This window comes from Macaca mulatta, chromosome 1 (genome assembly GCF_049350105.2).
Source record: "Macaca mulatta isolate MMU2019108-1 chromosome 1, T2T-MMU8v2.0, whole genome shotgun sequence".
Classification (NCBI taxonomy): Eukaryota; Metazoa; Chordata; class Mammalia; order Primates; family Cercopithecidae; genus Macaca; species Macaca mulatta.
Window position 1 is genome coordinate 126687311 of NC_133406.1, and position 22412 is coordinate 126709722.

The 22412-nt window shown below is 39.6% G+C and overlaps 1 protein-coding gene across 3 annotated transcripts in view; it reads right to left on the reverse strand.

The window, feature by feature from the left end:
* Positions 1–22412, reverse strand: part of MAGI3 (membrane associated guanylate kinase, WW and PDZ domain containing 3) — a 292279-nt gene that overhangs the window by 109095 nt on the left and 160772 nt on the right. The window contains exon 3 of one of the 3 annotated variants that reach the window (XM_077950860.1): positions 3646–3910. The exons of the other annotated variants lie outside the window; for them this stretch is intronic. The gene's annotated coding sequence lies outside the window, so the exon portion shown is untranslated. The remainder of the gene's footprint in view (positions 1–3645; positions 3911–22412) is intronic. 3 annotated transcript variants of the gene reach the window in all.

Consider the following 22412-nt stretch of genomic DNA (forward strand, 5'->3'; position numbering starts at 1 on the left):
AGAGTAGGCATCCTTGCTTTATTGCGGGATCTTACAGGAAAAGTCTTCTGTCTTTCCCTGTTGAGCATAATGTTAGCTTTTATTATGTTGAGGTAGTTTCCTTCTACTCCTAATTTGTTGAGTATTTTTTAAAATCCTGATAGGATACTGAATTTTGCTTTTTCTGTATTGAGATGTTAATGTGGTATAATATATTAACTGATTCTTATATGTTGAACCATCCTTGCATTCCAGGCATAAATTTTAGCTGGTCAAGATGTATGATCTATTTAATGTGCAATATAATTTGGTTTGCTAGTATTTTCTTTAGAATTTTTGTGTCAAATATCCATCAGGGATATTGGCCTGTAGTTGTCCTTTATTGTGTCTTTGTCTGGTTTTGTTATCAGGGTAACGAGTTTAAATGAGTTTGGGAGTGTCCCTTTCTCTTCTGTTCTTTGGAAGAATTTGAGAAGGACTGGTATTAACTGTTTGGTAGAATTCTCCAGGGGAGCCACCAGGTTCTAGGTTTTTCTTTGTTGGGAGGTTTTTGATTACTGCTTTAATCTCCACACTTGTTATAGGACTCTTCTGAATCTCTTTATGATTCAGTCTTGGTAGGTTTATATTTCTAAAACTTTATCCATTTCTTCTAGATCATCCAATTTGTTGGCATCTAATTTTTCACTACAGTAGTCTTTATAATTCTTTTCATTTCTGTGACATCAGTTATAGTATCTCCCCTTTCATTTCTAATTTTAGAAATTTAAGTCTTTTTATTCTTAATCTAAATAAGGAAGTAAGGGTTTATCAATTTTAGTGATTTTTTTTTTTTTAAAAACAACTCCTGATTTGGTTGATTTTTTTCTTTTATGTTTTGTCTTGTTTTATTCAGTTGGTATTCCACTGTATGGATATACCAAAACTAATTATCCATTCACCAATGATGGACATTTGGGTTGTTTCCAGATTTGGGCTATAATAAATAAAGCTGCTATTAACTTACATGACTTTGGATAGACATATATTTAAATGTATGTTGAGTTAATACCTAGGAGTGAAATTACTAGGTATTGTGGTAAGTGTATGTTTAATTCAATAAGAAAACGTCACATTATTTTCCAAAGTAGATGTCTTTGCATTTCCACCTGCAATATATGAGAGCTGCAGTTGATTTACGTTACTGTTTCTAACTAGGAATGCTTTCTGGAGTTTCTTGGGTAATTTGTTTTCTCTAAATCTTACAACAAATTCGTTGCCAGGAAAAATGACAAAAAAGTTCTAATTTCTCTTGCACAAATTAAAGTTTAACAATTTGACATAGAGACATCTGGCTTAAATAAATCCACTGATATCAACCGAAAGCAAGAGCAGGAAACGCTGAAAAGCAGAATCAAAGGTTAAGGTTGACATTGCCAGGAACCAGGACAGAAGCATGTGGGAGAGTAGCAGTCACAACATACTCAAGTCAGTCTTACTTGCAGCTGTTCCCACAAGTGTGTGTTCATGGCCATATCTGCTAGTGGTGGGTCTTTCTTACATAAAACAATACTAATAAGATGATATGTGTATTATACTTTATATAAATCCTACGAGTTGTGTTCCAAGAAATAACAAGTTTGGAGGCTAAGTCCTTAAATTGGCAGTTTCAACACACAACTCTGTGTAATGCTGTTAACCATGCTGGGAAATCTAAATATTAGGTTATTTGAATACTATCCAATAATATTTTCTGGCATTTTTCACTGATTATTTGTTACAAGCTTCAGTGCTTTGTAAATATTTAACAGAAGAAATGCAAAGACAGAAAGTGAATGCTACTGTGGAACGTTCCAACATGAAATTAGAAACAGATCTAAAATCTGAAATAAAAGTAATATATTTAATAGATTTCAATGGCAAAATCAAAATCAGGAGAAGCAGACAAAATGCTTTCACAATTAAAAAAGAAAATGAGATTATATGAAACAACATACTTTGTAATGCCCAATATGAGGATGTTTTTTGATACATTCTTAATAAATTTGATGAATGTCAGTGCAAAATGAAATACAATTTTTTCTGGCATACTTGTCTGGCATATTTATCACCAAACAAAGATCAAGACCATCAGATAAAACAATTGATACTTTGTGCTTTAAAATTTCATTTTAGGGTTGGGCTTGGCGGCTCACACCTGTAATCCCAGCACTTTGGGACGCTGAGGCGGGCGGATCACCTGAGGTCGGGAGTTTGGGACCAGCCTGGCCAACATGGTGAAACCCCATCTCTACTAAAAACACAAAAATTCGCCGAGTGTGGTGGCGTGCACCTATAATCCCAGCTACTTAGGAGACTGAGGCAGGAGAATCACTTGAACCTGGGAGGCGGAAGTTGTGATGAGCTGAGATCGTGCCACTGTACTCTAGACTGGTCAACAAACAGAGCAAGACTCTGTCTCAAAAATCAATCAATCAATCAAAAATAAATAAATAAATAAATAAAATTTTAGGTGTGAAAAATTCAAATGCTAAATATGTATGTGATTATCTTTCAAATTCTAAATGATTTTTATTTGATCTTTATTTTGTGTTAATGCCTCCATTCATTCATTCATCAGTTTAGAGATGCAGTCTTGCTATGTTGCCCAGGCTGATCTTGAATTCCTGGCTTCAAGATTTCCTTCTGCCTCAGCCTCCCAAAGTGCTAGGACTACAGATGTGAGCCACCATGCCCAACCGATGTCTCCTTCTTATAAGTTTTTCTGTTATCAAACATCTGTATCAAGTAGAGATCACTGAAAAATAGTAACAAAATCTTATTTTATTAGTTCATAATAATAATAATAGTAAACCATTTGATTTTATCTTGCCAGTTTCTCTCTGTAAATGCTTGCCACACAGGAGAATCCATCCTATACTACAGTGTTCGTAGCCATAACTACTGCCATAACAGTCAAGTGCAGCAGTCATTTGGGCTCTCAAGGTACTGGGTTCATTTGTCATTTCTTCACAATCAACTGTAGGTGATACTGTAATTAAATTGTGAGGCCATGACTTCTCATGAATTATCAGCATCCCGCCTCTCATTGGAAGAAACTTGGCACTCCACGTAAGATCAGCCAAGACAACCAAAACCGATTCTGAAATCCCTTCTTGGAGGTTCTGTCTCCTGGGAGCACTACTTGTACTAATTCTGTATCAAGATCCAGACAGGAGAGAGAAACCACATGGCAATCTGAACAGAGACAGTTTAGTATATAGAATTGTTAACTGTTTACAGGGAATTAACTAAGTAGGAATAAACAAGGACTCTAAAGAATATCACCCTAAAGCTGAGGTAGAATAGTTAAATAAGGAACAAACTTGGAAGGGAGGGACTCTCCCAAAGTCTGGGATTCAGACCTCATTGAAGAGGGTGTGGTAACAGCCCAGTGGATGGTGGGGAATTTTGCTGGGTTGCCTGAGGACAGAGCTAGTTTACAGTCAGTGGGTCAAGGATTATAGGCAGGGAACTGCATGGGGTACCAATGAAATTCACCAGCAAGCTACCTCTGGTGGTGAGTGGGGTTTGTAAATAGAAAACCAGCTAAGACACTGGCTGGACTTGCCAGTAATCCATAGGAAAACTGGCTGCAGAGGATGTTGCTGAAAACTGGGGGACCAAATGGGATGTCAAAGAACTCACCAGGAAACTGCTAAGAAGTCAGCTGGTACACTGCTGGTACTCATGAAATCACCTGTGAGGGTGTTGCTGAACTTGCTGTAAGGAAGTCTCCTGCAGGTGTGCCACTGAACTTGTCACTGAGAAGCTGACTGCTAGGGTACTGCTGAAACTTGCTGGGTGTCTTTTTGGATAGCAGGAGCAAAAAGAAAAAGATACACTGGAACCAGGAAAAGAACTCTCTTCTTTGTCCAGTATCCTTCCTGTGCCCTCTATTGAAAGCTTAACACTGTGTCAACGGACAGGAGACAAATGTTACAGTATCACAACCAGGCAAGAAAGTAGATTTATAGCTAAGAGGCAATATGGGTAATAAATGGCAGACTAGTTTTCTGAGAGATTCTATCATAAATGGGAGTTGAATTTTGCCAAATAATTTTTCTGCATCTATTGAAAAGATCATTGGTTTTTGTTTTCTAATATTACTATATTAATTTTGAAATGTTATACCAACCTGGCATTCCTGAAACAAACTCCACTTGATCATAATGTATTATCCTTTTACATATTGCTATATATATATTGACTTGCTAAAATACTGTTAAGAATTTCTGAGTCTACATTCAAGAAAAATTTTAGACTTTTTCTTTTTTTTTTTTTAATTTTAGAATCAGAATCATGTTCACAACACAGAATGAGTTGGGAAATGTTCCCTCCTATATTTTCTAGAAGAGTTTGTGTAGAATTGGTATTATTTCTTTCTTAAATGTTCAGAACAATTTACCAGTATCACCCAGGCCTAAAGTTTTCTTTCTTTTTTCCAACTTTTTTTTTTTTTTTAATTAGTAATTCCTTTACTGTGGAAAAATTAGCCACTGATAATACATGAATAATAGCACCTTGCTGTGACTCAATACTGTAATGCATGTACGTACATATTAACTCTACAGTAAATTCTGTGTCATTCCCATTGCATAGTCACCAGTCACCAGCTTCAAGTTAAAGAAATCTCTCAGCTACTAGAACCAAGAATGGGAGAGGCAGAATTGGCTACACCTGTATAGCAAATATAGAATTCACTGGTCTCAAATACAAGTGTAAAAAAAAAAAATAACTACTCTTCTAGAACTATGTAACTTGGCTTGAATTCCTAATTTCTCTGTTTAATTTGATTTGAATTCCTAATTTATCTAATGCAAGAAACTTAATACAGTCATCATTTTCAGGAAAATTCTCTAAACTCACTGCTTCTCAAATTCATTTAGGTTTTTAAATCATTTAAAAGCCTTTTCCCACATTCTTCTCCCACCTGAGTTTTAGGCGTGAGTTTGGGGAAGTCGGAGGTTGAATGTGGACTCTGGAGCAGGAGTAAGTTAAGGGCCCTTGCCTTGCTGTGCTGCCCACATGACTGCCATTGCAAGGCCCTTGCTGGCTCTGGCCTCTGCCACCTGTCCTTACTGATGTACTCTGTGTCAGCCTATGCTTATCTGGGCCAGTGTTCACTGAGGCAGTGTGACCCCATTGGACCTCAAACCCATGGCATTGTGGCCATGAAGAACTGGACCCCATGTCATAACCATGAGCTGATTCCCTTTGGGGCCACTGCCTGCACAGAGCTGACCGTCAGACTTGGTGCACCTGGTCACCTCCGCTCTTGGTCATTTCTGTCCCCTGCCATGTAGGACTGTTCATGGAACTTTGGGATGTACCACAGGCTCTGAGCTCTAGAACAAAATCAGGCACAAGGAGCCTCTGGGTTAGAGTCTGTGCACCTGCTCTGGGGGTTTTCTGCCCTGACTTTCTATCCCCACGGTTCCCACCTCGGGGGAGAGCAGGGCTGGGCCTCTTTTTGGAGGCAGCCTGTTGTGAATTGCCTTCTTTCTCACATTCCTTCCTTCCTCAGTTCAGGCAACCCTCATTGCTGGGGGCTCCTGAAAACATCTTGTTTAAGCCAGATGGTTAGCTTGTTTTGTTTTTTTTGCTTTTTTTAAATTTATTTATTTATTATTATTATACTTTAAGTTGTAGGGTACATGTGCATAACGTGCAGGTTTGTTACATATGTATACTTGTGCCATGTTGGTGTGCTGCACCCATCAACTCGTCATTTACATCAGGTATAACTCCCAATGCAATCCCTCCCCCCTGCCCCCTCCCCATGATAGGCCCCGGTGTGTGATGTTCCCCTTCCTGAGTCCAAGTGATCTCATTGTTCAGTTCCCACCTATGAGTGAGAACATGTGGTGTTTGGTTTTCTGTTCTTGTGATAGTTTGCTAAGAACGATGGTTTCCAGCTGCATCCATGTCCCTACAAAGGACACAAACTCATCCTTTTTGATGGCTGCATAGTATTCCATGGTGTATATGTGCCACATTTTCTTAATCCAATCTGTCACTGATGGACATTTGGGTTGATTCCAAGTCTTTGCTATTGTGAATAGTGCTGCAATAAACATACGTGTGCATGTGTCTTTATAGCAGCATAATTTATAATCCTTTGGGTATATACCCAGTAATGGGATGGCTGGGTCATATGGTACATCTAGTTCTAGATCTTTGAGGAATCGCCATACCGTTTTCCATAATGGTTGAACTAGTTTACAATCCCACCAACAGTGTAAAAGTGTTCCTATTTCTCCACATCCTCTCCAGCACCTGTTGTTTCCTGACTTTTTAATGATCGCCATTCTAACTGATGTGAGATGGTATCTCATTGTGGTTTTGATTTGCATTTCTCTGATGGCCAGTGATGATGAGCATTTTTTCATGTGTCTGTTGGCTGTATGAATGTCTTCTTTTGAGAAATGTCTGTTCATATCCTTTGCCCACTTTTTGATGGGGTTGTTTGTTTTTTTCTTGTAAATTTGTTTGAGTTCTTTGTAGGTTCTGGATATTAGCCCTTTGTCAGATGAGTAGATTGCAAAAATTTTCTCCCATTCTGTAGGTTGCCTGTTCACTCTGATGGTAGCTTCTTTTGCTGTGCAGAAGCTCTTTAGTTTAATGAGATCCCATTTGTCAATTTTGGCTTTTGCTGCCGTTGCTTTTGGTGTTTTAGACATGAAGTCTTTGCCCATGCCTATGTCCTGAATGGTACTACCTAGGTTTTCCTCTAGGATTTTTATGGTATTAGGTCTAACATTTAAGTCTCTAATCCATCTTGAATTAATTTTCGTATAAGGAGTAAGGAAAGGATCCAGTTTCAGCTTTCTACTTATGGCTAGCCAATTTTCCCAGCACCATTTATTAAATAGGGAATCCTTTCCCCATTTCTTGTTTCTCTCAGGTTTGTCAAAGATCAGATGGCTGTAGATGTGTGGCATTATTTCTGAGGACTCTGTTCTGTTCCATTGGTCTATATCTCTGTTTTGGTACCAGTACCATGCTGTTTTGGTTACTGTAGCCTTGTAGTATAGTTTGAAGTCAGGTAGCGTGATGCCTCCAGCGTTGTTCTTTTGACTTAGGATTGTCTTGGAGATGCGGGCTCTTTTTTGGTTCCATATGAACTTTAAAGCAGTTTTTTCCAATTCTGTGAAGAAACTCATTGGTAGCTTGATGGGGATGGCATTGAATCTATAAATTACCTTGGGCAGTATGGCCATTTTCACGATATTGATTCTTCCTATCCATGAGCATGGTATGTTCTTCCATTTGTTTGTGTCCTTTTGATTTCACTGAGCAGTGGTTTGTAGTTCTCCTTGAAGAGGTCCTTTACATCCCTTGTAAGTTGGATTCCTAGGTATTTGATTCTCTTTGAAGCAGTTGTGAATGGAAGTTCATTCCTGATTTGGCTCTCTGTTTGTCTGTTACTGGTGTATAAGAATGCTTGTGATTTTTGCACATTAATTTTGTATCCTGAGACTTTGCTGAAGTTGCTTATCAGCTTAAGGAGATTTTGGGCTGAGACAATGGGGTTTTCTAAATATACAACCATGTCATCTGCAAACAGGGACAATTTGACTTCTTCTTTTCCTAACTGAATACCCTTGATTTCTTTCTCTTGCCTAATTGCCCTAGCCAGAACTTCCAACACTATGTTGAATAGGAGTGGTGAGAGAGGGCATCCCTGTCTTGTGCCAGTTTTCAAAGGGAATTTTTCCAGTTTTTGCCCATTCAGTATGATATTGGCTGTGGGTTTGTCATAAATAGCTCTTATTATTTTGAGGTACGTTCCATCAATACCGAATTTATTGAGCATTTTTAGCATGAAGGGCTGTTGAATTTTGTCAAAAGCCTTTTCTGCATCTATTGAGATAATCATGTGGTTCTTGTCTTTGGTTCTGTTTATATGCTGGATTATGTTTATTGATTTGCGAATGTTGAACCAGCCTTGCATCCCAGGGATGAAGCCCACTTGATCATGGTGGATAAGCTTTTTGATGTGTTGCTGAATCCGGTTTGCCAGTATTTTATTGAGGATTTTTGCATCGATGTTCATCAGGGATATTGGTCTAAAATTCTCTTTTTTTGTTGTGTCTCTGCCAGGCTTTGGTATCAGGATGATGTTGGCCTCATAAAATGAGTTAGGGAGGATTCCCTCTTTTTCTATTGATTGGAATAGTTTCAGAAGGAATGGTACCAACTCCTTGTACCTCTGGTAGAATTCAGCTGTGAATCCATCTGGTCCTGGACTTTTTTTGGTTGGTAGGCTATTAATTACTGCCTCAATTTCAGAGCCTGCTATTGGTCTATTCAGGGATTCAACTTCTTCCTGGTTTAGTCTTGGGAGAGTGTAAGTGTCCAGGAAATTATCCATTTCTTCTAGATTTTCCAGTTTATTTGCGTAGAGGTGTTTATAGTATTCTCTGATGGTAGTTTGTATTTCTGTGGGGTCGGTGGTGATATCCCCTTTATCATTTTTAATTGCGTCGATTTGATTCTTCTCTCTTTTCTTCTTTATTAGTCTTGCTAGTGGTCTGTCAATTTTGTTGATCTTTTCAAAAAACCAACTCCTGGATTCATTGATTTTTTGGAGGGTTTTTTGTGTCTCTATCTCCTTCAGTTCTGCTCTGATCTTAGTTATTTCTAGCCTTCTGCTAGCTTTCGAATGTGTTTGCTCTTGCTTCTCTAGTTCTTTTAATTGCGATGTTAGAGTGTCAATTTTAGATCTTTCCTGCTTTCTCTTGTGGGCATTTAGTGCTATAAATTTCCCTCTACACACTGCTTTAAATGTGTCCCAGAGATTCTGGTATGTTGTATCTTTGTTCTCATTGGTTTCAAAGAACATCTTTATTTCTGCCTTCATTTCGTTAAGTACCCAGTAGTCATTCAGGAGCAGGTTGTTCAGTTTCCATGTAGTTGGGCGGTTTTGATTGAGTTTCTTAGTCCTGAGTTCTAGTTTGATTGCACTGTGGTCTGATAGACAGTTTGTTATAATTTCTGTTCTTGTACATTTGCTGAGGATTGCTTTACTTCCAATTACGTGGTCGATTTTGGAATAAGTACGATGTGGTGCTGAGAAGAATGTATATTCTGTTGATTTGGGGTGGAGAGTTCTATAGATGTCTATTAGGTCTGCTTGCTGCAGAGATGAGTTCAATTCCTGGATATCCTTGTTAACTTTCTGTCTCGTTGATCTGTCTAATGTTGACAGTGGAGTGTTGAAGTCTCCCATTATTATTGTATGGGAGTCTAAGTCTCTTTGTAAGTCTCTAAGGACTTGCTTTATGAATCTGGGTGCTCCTGTATTGGGTGCATATATATTTAGGATAGTTAGCTCTTCCTGTTGAATTGATCCCTTTACCATTATGTAATGGCCTTCTTTGTCTCTTTTGATCTTTGATGGTTTAAAGTCTGTTTTATCAGAGACTAGTATTGCAACCCCCGCTTTTTTTTGTTCTCCATTTGCTTGGTAAATCTTCCTCCATCCCTTTATTTTGAGCCTATGTATGTCTCTGCGTGTGAGATGGGTCTCCTGAATACAGCAGACTGATGGGTCTTGACTCTTTATCCAGTTTGCCAGTCTGTGTCTTTTAATTGGAGCATTTAGTCCATTTACATTTAACGTTAAGATTGTTATGTGTGAACTTGATCCTGCCATTATGATATTAACTGGTTATTTTGCTCGTTAGTTGATGCAGTTTCTTCCTAGCCTCGATGGTCTTTACATTTTGGCATGTTTTTGCAATGGCTGGTACCGGTTGTTCCTTTCCATATTTAGTGCTTCCTTCAGGGTCTCTTATAAGGCAGGCCTAGTGGTGACAAAATCTCTAAGCATTTGCTTATCTGTAAAGGATTTTATTTCTCCTTCACTTATGAAACTTAGTTTGGCTGGATATGAAATTCTGGGTTTAAAATTCTTTTCTTTAAGAATGTTGAATATTGGCCCCCACTCTCTTCTGGCTTGGAGAGTTTCTGCCGAGAGATCTGCTGTTAGTCTGATGGGCTTCCCTTTGTGGGTAACCCGACCTTTCTCTCTGGCTGCCCTTAAGATTTTTTCCTTCATTTCAACTTTGGTGAATCTGGCAATTATGTGTCTTGGAGTTGCCCTTCTCGAGGAGTATCTTTGTGGCGTTCTCTGTATTTCCTGGATTTGAATGTTGGCCTGCCCTACTAGGTTGGGGAAGTTCTCCTGGATGATATCCTGAAGAGTGTTTTCCAACTTGGTTCCATTTTCCCCCTCACTTTCAGGCACCCCAATCAGACGTAGATTTGGTCTTTTTACATAATCCCATACTTCTTGCAGGCTTTGTTCATTTCTTTTTCTTCTTTTTTCTTTTGGTTTCTCTTCTTGCTTCATTTCATTCATTTGATCCTCAATCGCAGATACTCTTTCTTCCAGTTGATCGAGTCGGTTACTGAAGCTTGTGCATTTGTCACGTATTTCTCGTGTCATGGTTTTCATCTCTTTCATTTCGTTTATGACCTTCTCTGCATTAATTACTCTAGCCATCAATTCTTCCACTTTTTTTTCAAGATTTTTAGTTTCTTTGCGCTGGGTACGTAATTCCTCCTTTAGCTCTGAGAAATTTGATGGACTGAAGCCTTCTTCTCTCATCTCGTCAAAGTCATTCTCTGTCCAGCTTTGATCCGTTGCTGGCAATGAGCTGCGCTCCTTTGCCGGGGGAGATGCGCTCTTATTTTTTGAATTTCCAGCTTTTCTGCCCTGCTTTTTCCCCATCTTTGTGGTTTTATCTGCCCTGGTCTTTGATGATGGTGATGTACTGATGGGGTTTTGGTGTAGGTGTCCTTCCTGTTTGATAGCTTTCCTTCTAACAGTCAGGACCCTCAGCTGTAGGTCTGTGGAGATTGCTTGAGGTCCATCCAGACCCTGTTTGCCTGGGTATCAGCAGCAGAGGCTGCAGAAGATAGAATATTTCTGAACAGCGAGTGTACCTGTCTGATTCTTGCTTTGGAAGCTTCCTCTCAGGGGTGTACTCCACCCTGTGAGGTGTGGGGTGTCAGACTGCCCCTAGTGGGGGATGTCTCCCAGTTAGGCTACTCAGGGGTCAGGGACCCACTTGAGCAGGGAGTCTGTCCCTTCTCAGATCTCAACCTCCGTGTTGGGAGATCCACTGCTCTCTTCAAAGCTGTCAGACAGAGTCGTTTGCGTCTGCAGAGGTTTCGGCTGCGTTTGTTATTGCCCTGTCCCCAGAGGTGGAGTCTACAGAGACAGGCAGGTTTCCTTGAGCTGCTGTGAGCTCCACCCACTTCGAGCTTCCCAGCAGCTTTGTTTACCTACTTAAGCCTCAGCAATGGCGGGCGCCCCTCCCCCAGCCTCGCTGCTGCCTTGCCAGTAGATCACAGACTGCTGTGCTAGCAATGAGGGAGGCTCCGTGGGTGTGGGACCCCCCCGGCCAGGTGTGGGATATGATCTCCTGGTGTGCCTGTTTGCTTAAAGCGCAGTATTGGGATGGGAGTTACCCGATTTTCCAGGTGTTGTGTGTCTCAGTTCCCCTGGCTAGGAAAAGGGACTCCCTTCCCCCTTGCGCTTCCCAGGTGAGGCAATGCCTTGCCCTGCTTCAGCTCTCGCTGGTTGGGCTGCAGCAGGTGACCAGCACCGATCGTCTGGCACTCCCCAGTGAGATGAACCCAGTACTTCAGTTGAAAATGCAGAAATCACCGGTCTTCTGTGTCGCTCGCGCTGGGAGTTGGAGACTGGAGCTGTTCCTATTCGGCCATCTTGCTCCGCCCCCCTCCAACTTTTATTCTAAGTTCAGGGGTACATGTGCAGGTTTGTTACATAAATGTGTGCCATGGTAATTAGCTGCACAGATCATCCTATCATCTACGTATTAAGCCCAGCATCCATTAGCTATTCTTACTGATGCTGTCCTTCCTCCCACCCTCCAACAGGCCCCAGTGTGTGTTGTTCCCCACCATGTGTCCATGTGCTCTCATCACTCAGCTCCCAATTATAAGTGAGAACATTTGATTTTCTGTTCCAAATGAATTGTAAAGTAGTTTTTTTTTTCCTAATTATGTGAAGAATGTCAATGATAGTTTAATGGGAATAGCATTGAATCTATAAATTACTATGGGCAGTATGGCCATTTTGATGATACTGATTCTTCCTATTCATAAGCATGGAACGTTTTTCCATTTATTTGTGTCATCATCTCTGATTTCTTTGAGCAGTCGTTTGTAGTTCTTGAAGAGGTCATTTACTTCTCTTGTTAGCTGTATTCCTAGGTATTTTATTCTTTTTTGTGGCAATTGTGAATGGGAGTTCATTCTGGATTTTGGCTCTCAGCTTGCCTGTTACTGATATATAGGAATGTTAGCAATTTTTGCACATTGATTTTGTACCCTGAGATTTTGCTGAAGTTGCCTATCAGTTTAAGAAGCTTTTGGGCAGAAACGGTGGAATTATCTAAATATAGGAGATCATGTCATCAGCAAACGGATAGTTTCACTTCCTCTTCCTATGTGAATATGCTCTTTCTTTCTCTCTCTTGATTGCCCTGGTCAGAACTTCCAAAACTATATTGAATAGGAGTGGTGAAAGAGGGCATCCTTGTCTTGTGCTGGTTTTCAAGGGCAATGGTTCTAGCTTTTGTCCATTCAGTATGATATTGGCTGTGGGTCTTATTATTTTGAGATATGTTCCTTCAATATCTAGTTTATTGAGAATTTTTAACGTGAAGCACTGTTGAATTTTATTGAAGGCTTTTTCGGCATCTACTGAGATAATCATGTGGTTTTTGTCTTTAGTTCTGTTTATGTGGTGAATTATGTTTATTGATTTGTGTATGTTGAACCAGCCATGCATCCTGGGAATGAAGCCGAATTGATTGTGGTGGATGAGCTTTTTGATATGCTGTTGGATTCAGTTTGCCAGTATTTTACTGAGGGTTTTTTCATTGATGTTCATTAGGGATACTGGCCTGAAGTTTTCTTTTTTTGTTGTATCTCTGCCAGGTTTTGGTATCAGGATGATGCTGGCCTCATAAAAGGAGTAAGGGAGGGGTCCCTCCTTTTCAATTATTTGGAATAGCTTCAGAAGAAATGGTACCAGCTCCTCGTTGTACCTCTGGTAGAATTCAGCTGTAAATCCATCTGGTCCTGGGCTTGTTTTGGTTGGCAGGCTATTTGTTACTGCCTCAATTTCAGAACTGGCTATTGGTCTCTTCAGGGAATCAACTTCTTTCTGGTTCAGCCTTGAGAGGGTGTATATGTCCAGGAATTTATCCGTTTTCTTCTAGATTTTCTAGTTTATCTGCATAGAGGTGTTTATAGTATTCTCTGATGGTTGTTTGTATTTCTGAGGGGTCAGTGGTGATATTCCCCCTTATCATTTCTGATTGTGTTTGTTTGAATCTTCTGTCTTTTCTTCTTTATTAGTCTAGCTAGCAGTCTATTTTATTATTTTTTTCAAAAACCCAGCTCCTGGATTTGTTGATTTTTTTTTGAAGGGTTTTTCATGTCTCTATCTCCTTTAGTTCAGCTCTGATCTTGGTTATTTCTTGTCTTCTTCTTCTAGCTTTGGGGTTTGTTTGCTCTTGGTTCTCCAGGTCTTTTAGTTGTGATGTTAGGTTGTTAACTTGAGATCTTTCTAGCCTTTTGATGTGGGCATTTAGTACTATAAACTTTCCTCTTAACACTGCTTTAGCTGTATCTCAGAGATTCTGATATGTTGTCTCTTTCTTCTCACTGGTTTCAAAGAACTTCTTGATTTCTGTCTCAATTTCATTATTTACCCAAGAGTCATTCAAGAGCAGGTTGTCCAATTTCCACGTAGTTGTGTGGTTTTGAGTGAACTTCTTTCTTTCTCTTTCTTTCCTTCCTTCTTTCCTCTTCTTTTCTTTTTTTCTTTCTTCCTTTTTCTTTTTTAGATGGAGTCTCACTCTGTGGCTCAGACAGGAGTGCAGTGGTGCAATCTCAGCTCACTGCAACCTCCACCTCCCGGTTCAAGCGATTCTCCTGCCTCAGCCCCGTGAGTAGCTAGGACTACAGGAGTGTGCCACCATACTCAACTAATTTTTGAGTGAATTTCTTAATCTTGATTTCTAATTTGATTACACTGTGGTCTGAGAGATTGTTATGATTTCAGTTCTTTTGCATTTGCTGAGAAGTGTTTTACTTCCTATTATGTGATCAGTTTTAGAGTAAGTACCGTGCAGTGATGAGAAGAACATATATTCTGTTGTTTTGGGGTGAAGAGTTCTGTAGATATCTATCAGGTCCTCTTGATCCAGAGCTGAGTTCAGGTCCTGAATATCTTTGTTAATTTTCTGTCTCAATGATCTGCCTAATATTGTCAGTAGGTGTTAAAGTCTCCCACAATTATTGTGTGGGAGTCTAAGTCACTTTGAAGGTCCCTAAGAACTTGCTTTATGGCCAGGCACAGTGGCTAATGCCTGTAATCACGGGACTTTGGGAGGCTGAGATGAGTAGATCACTTGAGGTCAGGAATTCGAGACCAGCCTGGCCAACATGGTGAAACTCTGTCTCTACTAAAAAAATTCAAAAAATTAGCCAGGTGTGGTGGTGGGCACCTACTGTCTCAGTTACTAGGCTGAGGCAGGAGAATTGCTTGATCCCAGGAGGCGGAGGCTGCAGTGAGCCAAGATCGCACCACTGCACTTCAGCCTGGGAGACAGAGTGAGACTCCGTCTCAAAATAAATAAATAAATAAATAAAGAACTTTATGAATCTGGGTGCTCCTGTATTGGGAGCATATGTATTTAGGGTAGTTGGCTCTTACCATTGAATTGAACCCTTTACCATTATGTAATGCCCTTCTTTGACTTTTTTGATCTTTGTTGGTTTAAAGTCTATTTTAAAGTCTGTTGGTTAAACCGTATTTTGTCTGAAACTAGAATTGCTTTTTTCCATTGGCTTGATAAATTTTCCTCCATCCCTTTATTTTGAGCCTATGTGTATCTTTGCATGTGAGATGGGTCTCTTGAAAACAGTATATTGATGGATCTTGATTCTTTATACAGCTTGCTATTCTTTGTCTTTTAATTGGGGCATTTAGCCCATTTATATTTAAGGACACCATGGTTATGTGTGGATTTGATACTGTCATCATGATGCTAGCTGGTTATTTTGCAGACTTGTTTATGGTGGTTGCTTCATAATGTCACTGGTCTGTGCACCACAGTGTGTTTTTGTAGTGGCTGGTAATGATGGTTTTTCCTTTTCATATTTAGTGCTTCCTTCAGGTGCTTTTGCAAGGCAGGTCTGTGGTAATGAGTTCCCTTAGCATTTGCTTCTCTGTAAAGGATATTAATTCTCCTTTGCTTATGAAGCTTGGTTTGGCCAGATATGAAATTCTGGGTTGGTAATGTTGATTATTGGCCCCAATCTCTTTTGGCTTGCAGGCTTTCCACTGAGAGGTCCACCGTTTTTATCTGGTGGCTTCCCTTTGTATGTGACCTGGCCTTTCTCTCTGGCTGTGCTTAACATTTTTTCTTTCATTTTAACCTTAAAGAATCTGATTATTAATTGTCTTGGGGATTATCTTCTCATGGAGTATCTTACTGGGGTTCTCTGCATTTCCTGAATTTGAATGTTGGCTTGGCCTGTCTTGCTAGGTTGGGGAAGTTCTCCTGGATGATATCCTGAAGTATGTTTTCCAACTTGGTTCCATTCTCCCCATCATTTTCAGGTACCCCAATCAGTCATAGATTTGGTCTCTATATAATCCCCTATTTCTCGGAGGTTTCGTTCATTCATTTTCATTCTTTTTTCTTTATTCTTGTCTGCCTGTCTTAATTCAGAAAGCCAATCTTCCAGCTCTTAGATTCTTTCCCCCGCTTGGTTTATTCTGCTATTAATACTTATGATTGCATTGTGAAGTTCTTGTAGTGTGTTTTCAGCTCTAACAGGGAGTTATGTTCCTCTCTAAAATGGCTTTAGCTGTCAGTTCCTGTATTGTTCTATGATGATTCTTAGCTTCTTTGCATAGGGTTACAATGTGCTCCTTTAGCTCAGTGAAGTTCATTATTACCCATCTTCTGAAGCCTACTTCTGTCATTTCAGCCATCTCAGCCTCAGCCTGCTTCTGAGACCTTGCTGGAGAGGTGTTGTGGTCATTTGGAGGAAATGGGACACGCTAGGTTTTTGAGTTTTCAGCTTTTTTTGCATTGATTCTTTCTCATCATTGTGGGCTTATGTACCTTTGATCTTTGAGGTTGCTGATCTTTGAACAGGGTTTTTGTGGTTTTTCTTTGTTGTTGTTTTCGGTTTATTTGTTTTTCTTTTAACAGTCTGGCCACTCTTCTGCAGGGCTGCTGCAGTGTGCTGGGGGTCTCCTCCAGACTCTAGTTGTTTTGGTTCGTCGTGTACCTGGAGGTATCGCTAGTGAAGCCTGCAAAACAGCAAAGATGGCAGCTTGCTCCTTCCTCTGGAAGCTCTGTCCCAGGTGGGTACTGACCTATTGCCAGCCCAAATGTACCTGGAGGAGGTGGCTGGAGACCCCAGCTGGGAGGTCTCACCCAGTGAGGATGAATGGGATCAGTGTGGCTGCTTTTTGGTAGAGGAGGTGTGTTGTGTTGGGGATTCCTTCAGCTCCCGATTGGTCTGGGCTCTCCAAGGCCCACAGGATGGACCCATTGATGAGCCCAAATGGCCAAGGTAGCAGCTTGCCCACCCCTCAGGCACTCTGTCCCAGGGAGAAATTGGAGCTCTGTCAGTTCCATAGAACATGGGTGGTGGCTGGAGGCCCTGGCTGAGAAGTGCCAGCTGGGAGGACCAGCTGAGACAAGAAGTGGATCAGAGTCTGGCTTAAAGAAACAGTCTGGCCACGCCTCAACAAAACAGCTGTGTCCTGGTGGAGAACCGCTTCTGCCCATCAACTTGGACTCTCCAAAGCCTGTAGGCTGTAACAGTTAAGTCATCCATCTAACTCAGGTGGCATCCCTCCCCTCCCTGGGGCACTCCATCCCAGGGAGAGATCAGAGCTCTGTCCAGAGTATGTGCCAGTGGGCACGGCTGGAAGGCCCAGCTGGGAGGTCCTGCCCAGTGAGGAGGATGTGATCCAGACTGCTTAAAGCAGCAGTCTGGCCATGATCTGGCAAAGCCACTGTGTTGTGTCCGGACCTTTTGGACTCTCTGAAGCCCGCATGCTGGAATGGCTGAGTCGACCAAACAGCAGAGATGGTGCCTAACCCTCTCCCCTTAAAGTTTTCTTTATAGGAAAGTTAAAAACTAAAATTCAATTTCTTTAATAGATAGAGGGTTTTTCAGCTCACCTATTTCTTCATGAGTGAGCATTGGTAGTTTTTGTCTTCTAAAGAATTTGTCCATTTTATCTAAGTTGTTGAGTTTATTGCCATAAAGTTATTCAGAATATTCCTTATTAGGCCAGGTATGGGGTCTCACATCTGTAATTCCAACACTTTGGGAGGCCAAGGCCAGAGGATCACTTGAGCTCAAGAGTTTGAGATCAGCCTAGGCAACATAGCAAGACCTCATCTCTACTTAAAAAAAAAAAAAAAAAAAATTAGCTGGGCATGGTGGCACACATCTGTAGTTCCAGCAACTAAGGAGGTTGAGGCAAGAGGATAACTTGAGCCCAGGAGATGGAAGAAATGGAAGTTCAGCTATAATCACACCAATGAATTCCAGGACCTGGGTGACAGAGTGAGACTGTCTCAAAAAAAAAATTTATTTATCATACACTTACACACTTAACATCTATAGGATTTTCAGTGATGTCACCTCTCTCATTCCTGATATTGTTTTGCTTTGTAGTAACAGAGTCACTATTTGCTCAGGCTTATCTCAAACTCCTGGACTCAAGCAATCCTCCTGCCTCAGCCTCCCAAAGCACTGGGATTACAGGCATGAGCCACTGCACCCAGCCTCCTGATAGCATTAATTTGTGTTTAATTTCTTCCTAAGCAGTCTAGCTAGAGGTTTATCACTTTTATTGATCTCAAAGAATGAGCTTTGGGTTTCATTGATTTTTTTCTATTTTCTATTTCACTGGTTTCTACTCTTTATATTTTCTTCCTTCTACTTGAAATAAGTATTTTTCTCCTTTTTAAGATTCTTAAGGTAGAAGTTTAGATCACTAACTTGAAATCTTCATTATTTTCTAATATAAGTATTTAATACTGTAAGTTTCCATCTAAATACTACTCTAGCTACATCCTACAAATTTTCATATGTTGTGTCTGATACATTTCAATTTGTTAGTTGATATGTGTAATATTTTGTAATCTTTGTGATTTATTCAACTCACAGTTTATTTAGAAGTATGTTATTAATTATTAATTTCTGAATATCTTTCTGTTAGTATTTTCTCTATTTTTTTTTTAAGAGACAGGGTCTCACTCTTGACGTGATTATAGCTCACTACAGCCTCAAACTCCTGGGCTCAAGGGATCCTCCCGCCTCAGCCTCTCAAGTAGCTAGGACTATAGGTACATGCCATCTTGCCTGCCTCATTTTAAAAAGTTTTTTTTTGTAGAGATGGGGTCTTGGTAGGTTGTCCAGGCTGGTCTCAAACTCCTAGCCTCAAGCAATCCTCCCATCATCGTTAATAATTTCTAATTTACTTTCATGATGGCCAGATAACATGTTTTATATGATTTAAGTCTAAATCCTCTTAAACGTATCGGTTCTTGCCTTGTGGTGCAGAATATGGTCTATATTTGTGAATGTATCATCTACACCAGAAAAGCATGTGCATTCTGCTGCTGTTGGGTGGTATCTTCTAATAAATAGTAACTAGGTCAAGCTGGTTGAAAATGCTGTTCATGTTTTCTATTACCTTACAGATTTTTTGCTTAATTTTAAAATTAATTACTAAAAGGGGATGTTGAAATCTTGAACTGTAATTATGAAGCTGTGTATTTTCCTTTCAGTTCTATTGCTCTGGTATCATTTCCCTTCTACCTGAAGAATTTCCTTTAATATTTCGTTTTGTTTGTTGTTTGTGCATTTTGTCCAATCTTTAATATTTCTTACAGTGTAAGAAATATTAATATCTGCTGCTGAAAGCTTCTTTCACCTTTTTGTTTGTCTGAAAATTCCTTATTTCTCTTTCATTTTTGAAGGATATTTTTGTTGTATATAGAAATCCAGGTTGGCATCTTTTTTTCCTTGCAGCATGTTAAAGATGTTATTTGATGGACTCTGGCTTATACTGTTTCTGTGGATTCTGCAATCATTCTTTGTTCCCTTGCATGTAATTTATCTTTTTTTTCCTGTTTTTTGCATTTTCTTTTTCAAAAATTTTTATTTTATTTCACTTTATTTAGAGATGGGATCTCACTATGCTGCCTAGGCTGGATTTGAACTCCTGAGCTCAAGTGATCCACCCACCTCAGCTTCCTGCTGAGTTGAGATTACGGGCACATGCCAGCATGCCCAGCATCATTTTCTTTTTATCAATGGTTTTTAATAATCTAATTATGATGTCCTTTGATATGGTTTTCTTCATGTTTCTTCTGTTTCGGGTCTATTGAGCTTCTTTGATCTGTGCGCTTATTATTTTCATCAAATTTGGAAAAATTTCAGTCACTATTTCTTTAAGAATTTTTCTCCTTCCTCCACTTTGGCTTGATAGTTTGCCATGGGTAAATATAAATGCATCGTAGTCCTGTTCTGCCTATATTTAAATGTCTGAAAACAGCTGTTACATATTCCTCATCCAATTTCTAGTTGTCTATGACAACAGGGTAAATCTAGTACTAGTTATGGTACTGGTACTTCATGGCAGAAGTAGAAATCTCTCCCCTCCCCATTGTCATCTGGTTGCTCAAAAAAACAGAACGTTTTCACTTTCTCAGTCATTTTCTTCTCTGTGCTTCAGTTTCATGAGTTTATATTGCTATGTGTTCAGGTTCACTGATCTTTTCTTCTCCAGTTTTGAATCTTCTGTTAAGTCCATTCAGTGAATTTTTAAGGTTCCACTTAATTCACATATACATATATATATACACACACACACACACACATACATACACATATGAATATTTATATATAATTTTTCTCTTCATTATGTTCATATTGTTCTTTAAATCCTTGAGCATATTTCTAATAACTAAAATTGCTGGTATAGTCCTGCCATCATGTGTCATTTCTGTTTCTTTTTTCTATCAGCTGACTTTTCTTTTGATTATGGGTCACATTTTCCTGCTTTTTGCAGGTCTAGTAATTTTTTATTAGATGCTGGACATTTTGAATATTCTATTACACAATGTTTCCATTTTGTTGTCTTTCTATTTTTTTGTTTGTTTGTTTGTTTGAGACAGAGTCTCACTGTGTCGCCAGGCTGGAGTGCAGTGGCACGATCTCGGCTCACTGCAACCTCCGCCTCCTGGGTTCAAGCGATTCTCCTGCTTCAGCCTCCCAAGTAGCTGGGACTACAGGCACACACCACTATGCCCAGCTAATTTTTGTATTTTTAGTAGGCACGAGGTTTCACCATGTAGGCCAGGATGGTCTTGATCTCTTAACCTCATGATCCGCCTGCCTCAGCCTCCCAAAGTGCTGGGATTACAGGCGTGAGCCACTGAGCCTGGCCAATGTCTTTCTTTAAAGAGTGTTGATTTACTTCTTTCCTTCTTTCTTCCTTTTTTGCTAGCAGTTAAGTTGCATGCATATTCACTTGATCCTTTGGGGTCTTGCTTAATTAAGCTTTGTTAAAGCAGGCCTAGAGGAGCTTTATCTGTGGCTATTTTAGCCCTGCTAGTAAGGCAGGAGTCTTATGGGATTCTTCCACCAAGCTGATTAGAACTCAAATGTCTCCTGGCCCTGGGTAAGCTCTGGGAATTGTTAAACTTACAACTCCAAGAGATTTTTTGGTTTAACCTTGAAAAGTCTCATCCCACATATTCTCAGCTTAGTATTCAGCCACAGAGTCAAGGGGGTGCCTTTACAGATTGCTTGAGCTCTTTTTCTTCATAGCTGTCTCCTCTGAGACATTCTGTCCTGCAAATTCCAGATACCTCAGGCTTCTTGAACTCAGATTTCTGTCCCTTCAACTCAGAGTCCATTGTACTCTGCCTGGGCTCTCCCTCCTTGTGCTGTGGTCCAGAAAGTGCCTTTAAGTAGAAACTTGAGGAAATTATAGGATTCCTCTGTGTGTGGTCTCCTTTCTTCTCTCAGGGATTACAGTCCCATTCCACCTACAGCTCAATATCTGACAATAGAAGTGCCCTCTCTCTTTTTTCAACACTGTTGCTCAAATTGTCTCAGATTTTTTGAGTAAGCCTCCTTTTAGGTGGCTTCTATGTCCTCCTGGTATGTCTCTAAAATTTTTTAAGCACTATGTACTTTCTGATACACTTACATGCTCCAAAGCTCATCGTGTACTTTCCTTGCCCCAGACCTAGAATCAGAACTATCTCCAAGGAGACCTCAAACTTTTTAGGAAAGTATGATATTTAGAGACCAGATGTGACCCTTCAGTATGCTAACTGCTACTGATGCGGCATTGTGTCTAGGTTCCTAGAGGGAGCTTTGGACACTTCAATTTGTGTGTAAGTTAAGAGGGCCTATTGAGATCTAAAAGGGCTACAGCTGCTTGGACCCTATGAAATGAAACAAAATAAATTTTAGCTCCCTTCAAGGATAAAAACCTCACAGTGAGGAAAATGCAAAACTAGAACAATAAAATTAAAAGAAAAACTCAAGTGAAAGTGGCAGAGGGCAGTAAAAAAAAAAAAAGACCTATCTTAGAAAGTACAAGTACATATTTTTATTATCTTGTTTTAACAACAGAAGAGGAAGCTCTAGAGTTATGAAACTAAAAATGAGACATCCTATGCAGGAAAAATATCAAGTTATTTAAAAAGAAATGAAAATTAGATTGCTACCAAACTCTTTAAGAGCAATGCTTTATGCCAAAAACAGTTAGACAGTTGACTAATATATTTAAGATAGTCGAGGAAAGAAAATGAGTCAAAAATTTTATATCCATCCAAACAAACATCAAAGTATAAAGGCCACAAACAAAATCCTAAGATGATCCTGTGAGCCTTTGCTGGGAAATCGGGTAAAGAAAAAGCTTTAGACAACTACAATTAGTGAAAAAATAACAACGTAAGGATTGGTGGTTATATTAAATATGTATTTACCCACAGAATAAAAGATAAATGATAATTATAAAGGAAGAAATTACAGTAATGTAATGGCTATTTGCTTAGCCAATGTAGATACAGCCCAACTATTAAAAAAAATAATAATAAGGTAAGAATGACGAAAGCATATGCAAAGTGGAATAAGCTTACTGATCACCTTATATTTGGTAGGAATAAAAAGGTATTACTTCAAGTCAGATGATGGGAGAGAAGGAAGGAAAAAGAAGAGATGACTAAGTAATTTAAATATTACTCATAGTAGAGACAGAAGCAAAAAAGGAGGGAGGGAGGAACAAAGATTATTATATAAAG